Below are 10,930 nucleotides of genomic sequence, written 5' to 3' on the forward strand. Positions count from 1 at the left end.
CCACCTCCCCAACCAGGATCTCCTCCCCACCCAGACGAAGGCAGTGATGGGGATGATGGGGACGAGGGATTTGTGGCGTGGAATTGGGAGGATGGGAGTGATTTTTCTCCCCTCATTCACCCCTTCACTGAGCAGGGGCGATCTGGCTGCATTGCTTCAGGAATTCACCGTAATTCCACCAGGTTGGATTTTTTCCACCTGTTTTTTAGTGAGGCATTTGTGGAGCAGATTGTATACCATACCAACCTGTTTGCAAGCACCCAGCGTCCTAGAGAGTGAAAGATTGGGAACAAGGAGTAGGCATTCAATCATCTATGATTACCCTGTCTCCCTTTCAGAAATGTTCATATTTTTTGCCCTGGTCCTTTTGATGGGTATTATACGAAAGAACAGAATTCCTGCTTACTGGACTAGGGACCCTGTTATGTTTGCCCCAATATTTGGTCAAGTGATGAGCCGTAATCGTTTTCAACAAATTCTAAGTCGCCTCCATTTCTATGATGCTCATGATCCTGCAAATGCAAACAACACTAATAAAATGAGGCGAATTAGGTTGATCTTTGATCACCTCAGGCAAACCTTTCGTTCCTCATTCTATCCCTATAGAGACCTCGTCATAGACGAGAGTCTCGTGTTGTGGAGAGGCAATATTTCATTTAGGCAGTATATACCCAGCAAAAGGCACCGTTTTGGGTTCAAGATCTTTGTTATGTGCGACTGTAGGACTGGATACGTGCAAGACATAGTCTTGTACACCGGTGCACAGACAGACATAATAGAAGATCGAAGTATTGGACTGTCGGGAGCAGTGGTAAAGACGCTGATAGAAGACTACCTTCATCGTGGTCACGTCCTCTACCTGGACAATTGGTACACTAGCCCTCTTCTCGCTCGTTATCTTCACACACATGAAACTGGAGTCTGTGGAACAGTGAAGGTGAACCGGCGTCACATGGCCAAGGTAGGGCGGAAACTTGCAAGGAATGAGGTTGTCTTCTTCAAAGCCAACAACATCCTTGCAACTGTGTGGAATCACAATAGAGAGGTAAGCCTATTGTCAACGGTTCACCGCCCCTTGATGCACCGTACTGATTCAGTTGATTACCGTAGCGAGAACAGGCGTCGTATTTGGAAACCTGAGTGTGTCATGGAGTATAATACAAACATGCGCCTCGTGGACCAGTCAGACTCCATGATATCGACGGTAGAGTGTGCCAGGACCACGATGAAGTGGTATAAGAAACTGTTCTTTCACTTGCTAGACATCACTGCTCTGAATTGCCACCACCTTCACACCAAGACAACAGGAGTTCAGGAAACATTTGAAGGGTTTGTGAGGGAGCTCACAAGAGAAATGTTTGCACGGTATGCTGTAGAAAGGCCCCAACATCGCACCCGCACTGCCCCTATTGCACAAACTCCCCTGAGAATATCCGGCCGCCATTTCCCCACTCCTATCCCTCCCCAGCCAAACAGACCTAGGCCCCAACGCAGGTGTCACGTGTGCAGTAATTCCCAGGAGAGACTCACGACACAGAGGAAGGACACCAGCTATGAGTGCGTGCAGTGTGACGTGGGTCTCTGTATTCACCCATGTTTCAGCGAATATCACACGTTGATGCAATTCTGATATGGTGTGAATGCGACAGGACGCTGAAATTATGAGGTAAATGCGACAGACAGACGCTCAGTGAAATTATCAGTCAAGTTGATCTCCAAATATTAGTATAAAGTGCATACGGGTATAACATAAGTGCAAATATTGTATGTAAGTGTATAAATATGCCGTAAGTGGAAATATACATAGCAAGGGTTTTATGATGCGATACTCTGTCGCTCAGTGCAATAAATACGGCCCGTGATTATATAATTATTATTATTGGAAATGCTTACGGGTATAATATAAGTTCAAATGATTGTAAGTGCTGAAATATATTCTAAGTCAAATATTTATAGCGTGTGTATAGAGATGCGATATCCTGACGCTCATTTGAATGAAGAAGGCACGTAATAGTGAAAATAAAAGTCAGTAAGTGGTCTATCTATCTATCTATTCCCAGACGCCTCAATCCCGTTTGGGGTGGCCACAAACAAATCGCCTCCAAGTCGCCCTGTCCCCCGCCATTTCACTGCCCTGCTCCCAACTCACACCCCCCTCTCTCATATACCTCTCCTCCCCATCCCTCCATCTCACCCTCGGCCTCCCCCTCCCTCTTCCCACCTCCACCTCACTCACATACACTCTCTTCGTCAGTCTTTCACCCTCCATCCTCTCCACATGGCCAAACCACCTCAGTGTGTTCCTCATAACGCTTCCTATCACATCCACATCCACACCACAACGCTCCTTTATATCCTCATTCGTCAGCCTGTCTCTCCACGTGACTCCACAGGCTCCTCTTAAATAACTCATTTCCACTGCTCTCACTCTTGACTTGTGTCCTTCCAACAATGTCCAAGCTTCACTTCCGTACGTTAGAGTTGGTATCACAATACTGTCATGTAGTAACTTTTTCACTTCCATGCTCACTTCCCTGTTTCTTATCACTGCTTTCAAGGAACCAGCAACCTTTCTTCCCTGCTGTACCCTTTCAAGCACTTCACCCTCCAAACCTCCATCCTTACTCATCACACTACCCAAATACTTAAACGTACTCACATTTTCCAATTCCTCACCATCTAACCTCGTTGTACATTCACTAACTTCACCTCTCTCAAAGACCATCACTTTACTCTTCCCTACATTCACCTTTAGGTTCCGTTTCTTACACACCCTCTCAAACTCATCCACCAAGCCTTGCAGCTCCCCTTCGTCTTCACTCAACAACACAGTATCATCTGCAAACAACAGTACAGGGAGTTTCCAAACACTATCCTCTCTCACCAGGGCCACTCCAACATCCACTACCCTACCTTGTACCTCTTTTATTACCCCATCCATGTACAGATTGAACAACCATAGAGACATGACACATCCCTGTTTCAAACCAACTTTCAAAGAGAAAAATTCACTTAGTTCACCATCCACACGCACTGCAGCCTTCGCACCATCGTACATACTCTTCACAGCATTCAACAACTTCCCATCTACTCCATATATTCTTAACACTTTCCACAATCCTTGTCTATCCACCCTGTCATATGCTTTCTCCAAATCCATGAAAGCCGCATACAACTTCTTTCCCTTCTCTAGAAACTTTTCCACTACAGATCTAAGAATGAATATCTGATCTACACAACCTCTTCCCTTCCTAAAGCCTCCCTGTTCTTCTCCAGCTAATTTCTCTGTTCTTTCTCTCACTCTGTCTATAAGTATCCTACCATACACTTTTCCTATTATACTAAGAAGACAAATGCCCCTATGATTACCACACACTTCTTTTTCCCCTTTTCCTTTGTACAAGGGAATAATTATACCTGACTTCCAATCCTCCGGGACTCTACCTTCCTCCCAGGACAATCTGCACATCTTCCACATCCATTCTACTACTATCTCTCCCCCATGCTTCAGCATTTCACCACACACTCCATCAATTCCTGGGGCTTTCCCCGATTTAACTTTCTTCATCGCTTCCACAACTTCTATCCTACCGATTTCTTCATGTCTTCTCACCCCCCTCCCTCTCCCAGCCATTCCCCAGCCACTCACACTCGCACCACTTCCATCCTCTACGTTCAACAATTCCTTAAAGTGTTCTCCTCATCTGCTCACTTTTTCTCCCTTCTCCACTAGTAATCTACCATTTTTATCTTTCACTCCCCTGCTAACTTCACTTCCACCCTGTCTTACTCTTTTCACCTCTTTCCAGAACATTTTCTTACAGTCACTCAAATTCCTTCCAAATTCCTCATCCACTCTGTTCTTACTCTCTCTTACTAATCTTTTCACCTCTCTCTTCCTTTCCACATATAACTCTCTCTTCCACCTCTCAACTTCTTCCACGCCCCTATTTCTCACCCATTCATTGTATGCTTTCTTCTTTTGTGCCACAGCCTGTCTCACCTCTTCAGTCCACCACGCTGTTCCTTGCACCCCCCTCCGCCTTCTCTTCCTTCCACACACCACATCACATGCTGCATATATTTCTTCTGTAAATATCTTACACACACATTCCACGTCTCCCATCTGCTCCAATTCATATTTGCCCAATCGTTCCTCCACTTCTCTCTTATGCTCTGCCCTTTTCTCATCCTCTTGTAACCTTTCCACTCTCCTTGCAACTACTCCTTCCTCTCGTCTTTCCCTTCTTCTATTCCTCCATCTCACTTGCATCTTAATTCTGGCCACCACCAAGTAGTGGTCAGAAAGTCCACTCCCCCAACCTCTATACACTCTTGCATCCTTTACACATCTTCGCATCCTTTCATCCACACACACATAATCAATCATTGCCTTCCTTTCATTCAGTTCACCACCCACCCTTCTCATCACTCGCCATGTATACCTGTGGATCATTTTATGCCTGAAGAGAGTATTGGCTATCACCAACCCCCTCCCAGCACAAATGTCCACTAACGCACTCCCATTCTCATCTATCTCGGCAGGCACACCCCACTCACCAACTATTCCATCCACCTTCACATTACCAACTTTACCATTCATATCACCAATCAAAAACACTCTCTCATTCCTTCCAAACTTTTCCATGCACACTTCCACATTTGTCCAGAACTCTTCTCTCACTCTTCTAGCACGATCTTGCATTGGTGCATACACACACACACAATCGCCCACATTTGTATTCCAACTTTCAACTTTACCCACACAATCCTTGACCCTACTGATCCAAACTGTCTTATGCTCCTCTTCCATCTTTTACTCACAACTATACACACTCCTTCCTTTGCCCTCTCATTCTCATCTACTCCTGCACATATACCCCATCCATACTCCCATTCTCTCACACTTTCTCCTCTCCATTTTGTTTCAGTTATTCCACATACATCCACTTTCGCACCCTGAAGCACCTGGACAATCTCTCTCTCTTTCACCTCATCATTCGCTCCTCTTACATTCCATGTACTCATTACCAAGTCCTTTGTCCGGTCCTGGGTCGTCATCGTTGGTCAGTCCTTGTCCGAGGCTTCTTGTTTGTTTTTTTAGTTAGTTGTTTTCCGGGGAGGGGCACTAACCCTCCGCCAACCCTTTTAGTCGCCTTTTACGACAAGAATTAGTATATAAGTGTGTGAATATTATGTTGGTCGAAACATTCATTGGGAGGGTATTTTCATGCTATATTCTCACGCTCACTTGAATAAATAATGCCAGTAAGTATGAACAGTGCAGTATAGGGGTGTAAACGTGTGTAATGTAAGTGGGAAATTATAATTGGAGTGAATAAATAAAGTAGAAGATGAAACACGAGTGTTTGAGATCGTGGTTGCTACGTGAACATGCGCTAGCATATCGGTAAATGCCCTCGTAATGAATGAAAATAATTGAAAACATTTACAGTGGTGGAGGAAAGGTTCTATGTAAAGGGAAAAATAATAGGAAAGTGATAAAACAATTTGGTATGTTGAAATACGAGTCATAGCGAACGCGCTTACTAAGCTGATGTGCACTAGACTTATGCTGCATGTCATCATAATGAATGAAAACATCTGAAAACACTTACAAACAGTTGTAATTGGTAAAATGTCATTGAAACAGAAGTATACAAGTAGAAAAAATGATATGTTGACTGATACAAGAAACTTAGCATATAGCATGTTGCGACTCGGACCAAACTCGCTATGCTCGCGCAATGGTACAATGCTTATTTTTCATATATATGTGTCTGAAATCCATTATATTGTTACTGTTATGTTTGTTAGTTCAAATTCAATAAATATAGAAGTGTTGAGTGTTGTTTCTCCCAGTATTCCTTACCATAGAAAACGTGAGCGCCTGGCACGTCCATTACAGAACACAACACCTGGCTCGGGGGACCTCACCTGTATGGACCACTTATAGACTGCGGGAAGCCCTTTCTTTGTGATTTTCCTTCGTTTCTAAACCTAAGTGGAAGTTTTAGCCAAAAAAAAATTTTTCCAAAAAGGCTCTGGACTGGGGGATGTCGGAGGGGCTGAAAACCTCGGGACTTGACGGGTTAAGCCAGTATCATGCGAGATACTAATATCCTAGTTAAGGTTTTATTTCTCTACCACATACTGTGTTGTAGTATCTGCTGTTTTGTCCTGTGTCTGACTGTGGTAATAATAGTGTAAAGGTTATTGCCTGGAGTTTTTGTGTCCTACCTCTCTTTATTGCACTAAGCCCCGGTCTCGAAAGAGGACCCCGCTACACGTTAGGTGTTCTAGGACCGAGAAGTCGGACCTTTTTCACCGAGCATTACACTGGTGGCCAGCGGTGGTTCTTGACCCGGGCGTAGAAGAGACGTAGAGAAGGTATATTTGGCAAAATGGCAACTAAACCGCACGTACAGTTACCCAAGTGTGACCCCGACCAGTACAATATATACACGTATCTGTCATTAATCAAACCCTTACTGTATATTGGCTTTGATAATGACCAACAGAAAATTGTAGTCACACTCCCACTATTGGGCAGAGGCAGCGAACATAGCACCGAAAATCGTCCCAGAGCTCACCTGGCAGAACTTTACAAAGTTCGTTGTTCAAGCCATCACCCCATCATTAGGGAGAGTGGTGGCTCTATCCCAGTTGGATAGTTGTTCATTTGACGGGGATTTAGATAATACCCTGGGATTTAGATAATACGCTGATACAGGCAAGACGCCTAGTTGCTGCTGCCTACCCGGAGGCAGATGAGGAAACCCGCGATCAGCACACGTTTAACACTCTGCTCAGAGTGCTTCCGAGTGTTGTCAAACAACACTTCACTATTCATGACCCAACTGGAGACATGGATAGAGATGTCCAGCTCATACAGCGCCTCCTGACCTGCCCTACTCCCCAGCAAATTAATGTAGTAAAGAAATTTCCCACTCAACCCCCGGCTCCTCTAACCATGCCACGTCTGCCCTTGCCTCACACCAGCCCTACCCCGGCACCCAGTCCACCTAGGGCACACCCCTCCCGCCAGCATCCTGCCCCACGGGAAAATTCGAATCTGATCCTAGTGAATCCGTGGGAATTCACAGCCTGCAGCTCCCGCTGTCTCCTGCATGACATACGGGAGCAGCTTAAAGCTGCCCGCCGCAGAACCACAGCCCAAGGTTCACATAAGGTGTCCTCTTTAGAAGGTGAGGCCCCAGAAGACAAACTGGCACCCATGGACGAGCCCCATCTGGGAGAACAGGAGCAGGAACAGGAGAATGAAAGCCCCAGACAGCAGGATTTTTAGGCCCACCCCCACACCAACCCATGGTGGCGGGGGCCATTACCCCTAAGTATAGCCCCCCAGTGTACCACAAGATGAAATTAAAAGGCGTGAAGGCCAGACTGCTAGTCGTTACGGGAGCAGCCAGGTCCTGCCTTTACAGCCACTATTTCTCCCACCACAAATCGATCTTTGGCCCACTCCACCCCACTGTCACTCACCTTATGGACGCGGGGGATGGACCCCTGCCCATCCGTGGGGAGACTCGAGCCCTACGGGTCGATACCCACCAGCCGGTGCCCACCCAACATCAATTCATTATTTTTTTACTCCTGCTGACGGAGCTATGACGGGTATTTAGGACTAGACTTACTCCAAAAACTTGGAGCTACAATTGACTGCTGCTACCGACAGCTCCAGTTCCTTCCCCCATCCCATCCCACCCAGGCCATTTGCACGTGTACTCCATGGCCCCGGCCGGAAGATTCGCCCCCTCCCCCCTCCCCCCTCCCCTCCTCCTCCCCTCCCTCCGCCCCCCCTCTCCTTCTCCAGCGCCCCTCCTCACCACCCCTCCTTCTTCCTTCTCCGCCACCGTCTCTGCCGCTGTTACCATTGCATCCCACCATGAGGCCTGGGTGCCCCTTAACTGGCCCTCCGGTCCCTCCATTTTGTTCTCCCCCCTCCTCCCACCGGAAGCCCTTTCTGCCTGCCTTTTATCTCCCACTTTTCTCCCTCCACACCACACCGCCGTCCGCATAGCCAACCTCGTCCCTTCCCCCCTTACCCTCCCCAAAGGGCTCGTTATCAGAGAGATGGAGGAAGCCGAGCCCTGTGCCCCATCCTCCTCCCACTTCCCTGCCCCCCTACCCCCCATTCCCGACCATCTCTCCGCCCAGCAGTCAGACACCCTACGTCGCCTCCTCCTGGATTTCCAGGACCTGTTTGCGACAGGACCAGCAGACATAGGGCACACCACGTACCTGTCACATGAAATTTACATGACAGGCCCACCCATTAGACAGCCTTCCCGACGGAAGAACCCCTGACAAAGGAAGGAAGAGGACCCCCAGGTACGTGAAATGATAGAGGCCGGCGTCATTTCCCCCTCCATCCGCCCTTGATCCTCCCCCATCGTTTTAGTAAAGAAGAAAGACTGCAGTATGCGATTTTGCATCGATTACCGCCACCTGAACAACATCACCATCAAAGATGACACTCCCCTCCCACGAATTGACGATTCCTTAGATTCCCTCGACCTCCAGTCCAGGTACTGGCAGGTCCCTGTACATCCAGAACACCGAGGCAAGACAGCCTTTTCCACGAGCAACGGCAAACATTACAAATTCAATGTCCTGCTGTTCAGCCTCTGCAACGCCCCTGCCACTTTCTCCAGGATAATGGAATCTGTCCTGAGCGGCCTCACTTGGAAGATACATCTGTCCTATTTGGACGACGTCATAGTTTTTAGCCAGACCTGGGCCGACCACTTGCAGCGCCTCCGCTGAGTCTTCACTAGGATTCTCCAGGCAGTAATCAAGCTCCATCCCTCTAAGTGTGTCCTGGCTGCCAGGAGTGTCTCGTTCCTGGGACATGTTATCTCCCAGGCAGGAATCTCCCCAGACCCTGACAAGCTCCATGCCATAGCGGACATACCACCACCACAGGACGTCCATGGTGTCCATGCCTTCCTAGGACTCACGTCCTACTATCGTCTCTTCATGAAGGGGTTGGCACAAATTGCAAAGCCTCTTCACTACCTGACGAGGAAGGGGGATCCGTTCATCTGGACTCAAGAAAGGCGAGCTGCCTTCCAACAGCTAAAAGACAAACTCTTCTCTGTCCCCCATCGTGGCTTTTCCCAATTATGCCTGCCCTTTTCGCCGCTACTCCAATGTTTCCCTCACCGCCATATGCGCCATACTAGCCCAGGTACAAGCCTGTCAGGAGCACATCATTGCCTGCGCCAGTTGCACCTTGAATCCAGCTGAGAAGAAATATGCCACGACCAAGCAAGAATGCCTCGGCATAATTTGGGCCCTCCAACATTTTAGGTCTTACCTTTCCGGGACCCGGGTCACGATTATCACTGTCACTCCAGTGGTTACGCCAGTTTGACTCACATAACGCCCAACTCATCAGGTGGCGCGAAACCCTGAAGGAATTTCAGTATGAAATCTCCTACAGGCCCAGAAAGCTCCACACCAATGCAGATGCCCTCTCCCGCCTCCCCATCCACACGGTACAGCCAGATCCACACCTACTACAACTATGGCACTGCAAGGAACGGCCCCCCTGGATTCCCGCCCACCTGTTCACCAAACTATGCTGACAGGGTGACCACCTCCTAACCTCGTCCGGGCATATCCTCCTGACCCCTGATACGGCGCGTGACACCCTGCGCCACCTTCATGCCCATAACGGCATCCACCTGGGCACCAAGAAATTATTACAAGTGTTCAACGACACATACTGGGCACCAAACCTCTCCACCCTTGCCAAGGAAATCATCCAAACTTGCCGAGCCTGTGCACTGGGAAAAGATGTCACCTGGACTGCTGGACCCTCGGGCCACATCACCACCCACAAGCCCTGGCAACTCCTGGCAAGAGATGTAGTAGGCCCCCTCCCTCCCAAATCTGGATATAAATATGTGATCGCCATACCACGTTGAGTACACCGTTTCCCGTCTGATCAGCGAAGTTAAGCAACGTTGGGTCTGGTTAGTACTTGGATGGGTGACCACCTGGGAACACCAGATGCTGTTGGCATAACGTTCTCCCTATGTGTCAAGTGCGGTTGGTGGAGGATTAGTGCCCCTCCCTGTAAAGCAATTAACTCTGAGCCCTTGGCCACCCTGCTTGGGATACATGGCGTCTGGCAATGAATGAATGAATGAATGAACCTTTGTGGACACATATTCGAAATTTGTAGTAGCCTGTCCAGCAAATGAGCATCATGCTGTCACCCTCACCGATGTCCTTCTCCGACACATGTTCCCTTATTTTGGCATCCCTCAAGCCATCCATTCTGATAATGCCCCTGAATTGTCCGGGAAAATCTGGGAGGAACTCGTCAGAACCTTTGGGTATAAAATCTCCCACTCCTCTCCTTACTGGCCACAGGGGAATGCAGTATGTGAACGTAGCCATCATACTCTCATGAATCAATTACGCACACGCATCGAGGGTACGAAAAACGACAACTGGCCGGCTCATGTGAAGATCGTTCAGTGGGGCATGAATTCCTGCCCCCAAGAAGACGGGATTTCCCCATATGAAAGGATATTCGGTAAAGCCCCCCTTCTATTACCACTGCTCCAACACCTCCAACCACCCACCTTGGCTCTCACTACAGACCTGGTGCACCTTCTGAAGGGCCGACTGCACCACCTACAAAAAACTCTAGACCTCGGCCCTGTCACAGCCTCCAACCCCTTCATCCCGGGCAACACCGTCATTATTGCCCAACTTCCCATCCCCAACAAACTCGCACCCTGCATCACAGGGCCCCACACAATCACCCACGTCCCCAACCCTTACCAGGTTGTCGTAGATTATCACGGCACCCCGCACACCCTTCGAAACCGCCACGTGTGCCCTTTCCGCACGCCCGCCTCTGCCACCCCAACCCCACACCCCCAACCTC

General features: G+C 48.4%; 1 pseudogene; it reads left to right on the forward strand.

The window, feature by feature from the left end:
* The first annotated feature begins 9,934 nt into the window (after positions 1-9,934).
* LOC145401459 (5S ribosomal RNA) lies at positions 9,935-10,053 on the forward strand (annotated as a pseudogene).
* Positions 10,054-10,930: the final 877 nt, after the last annotated feature.

Source organism: Coenobita brevimanus, chromosome 55 (assembly GCF_032717465.1).
Source record: "Coenobita brevimanus isolate Jiangsu-jjx chromosome 55, ASM3271746v2, whole genome shotgun sequence".
NCBI classification, from domain to species: domain Eukaryota; kingdom Metazoa; phylum Arthropoda; class Malacostraca; order Decapoda; family Coenobitidae; genus Coenobita; species Coenobita brevimanus.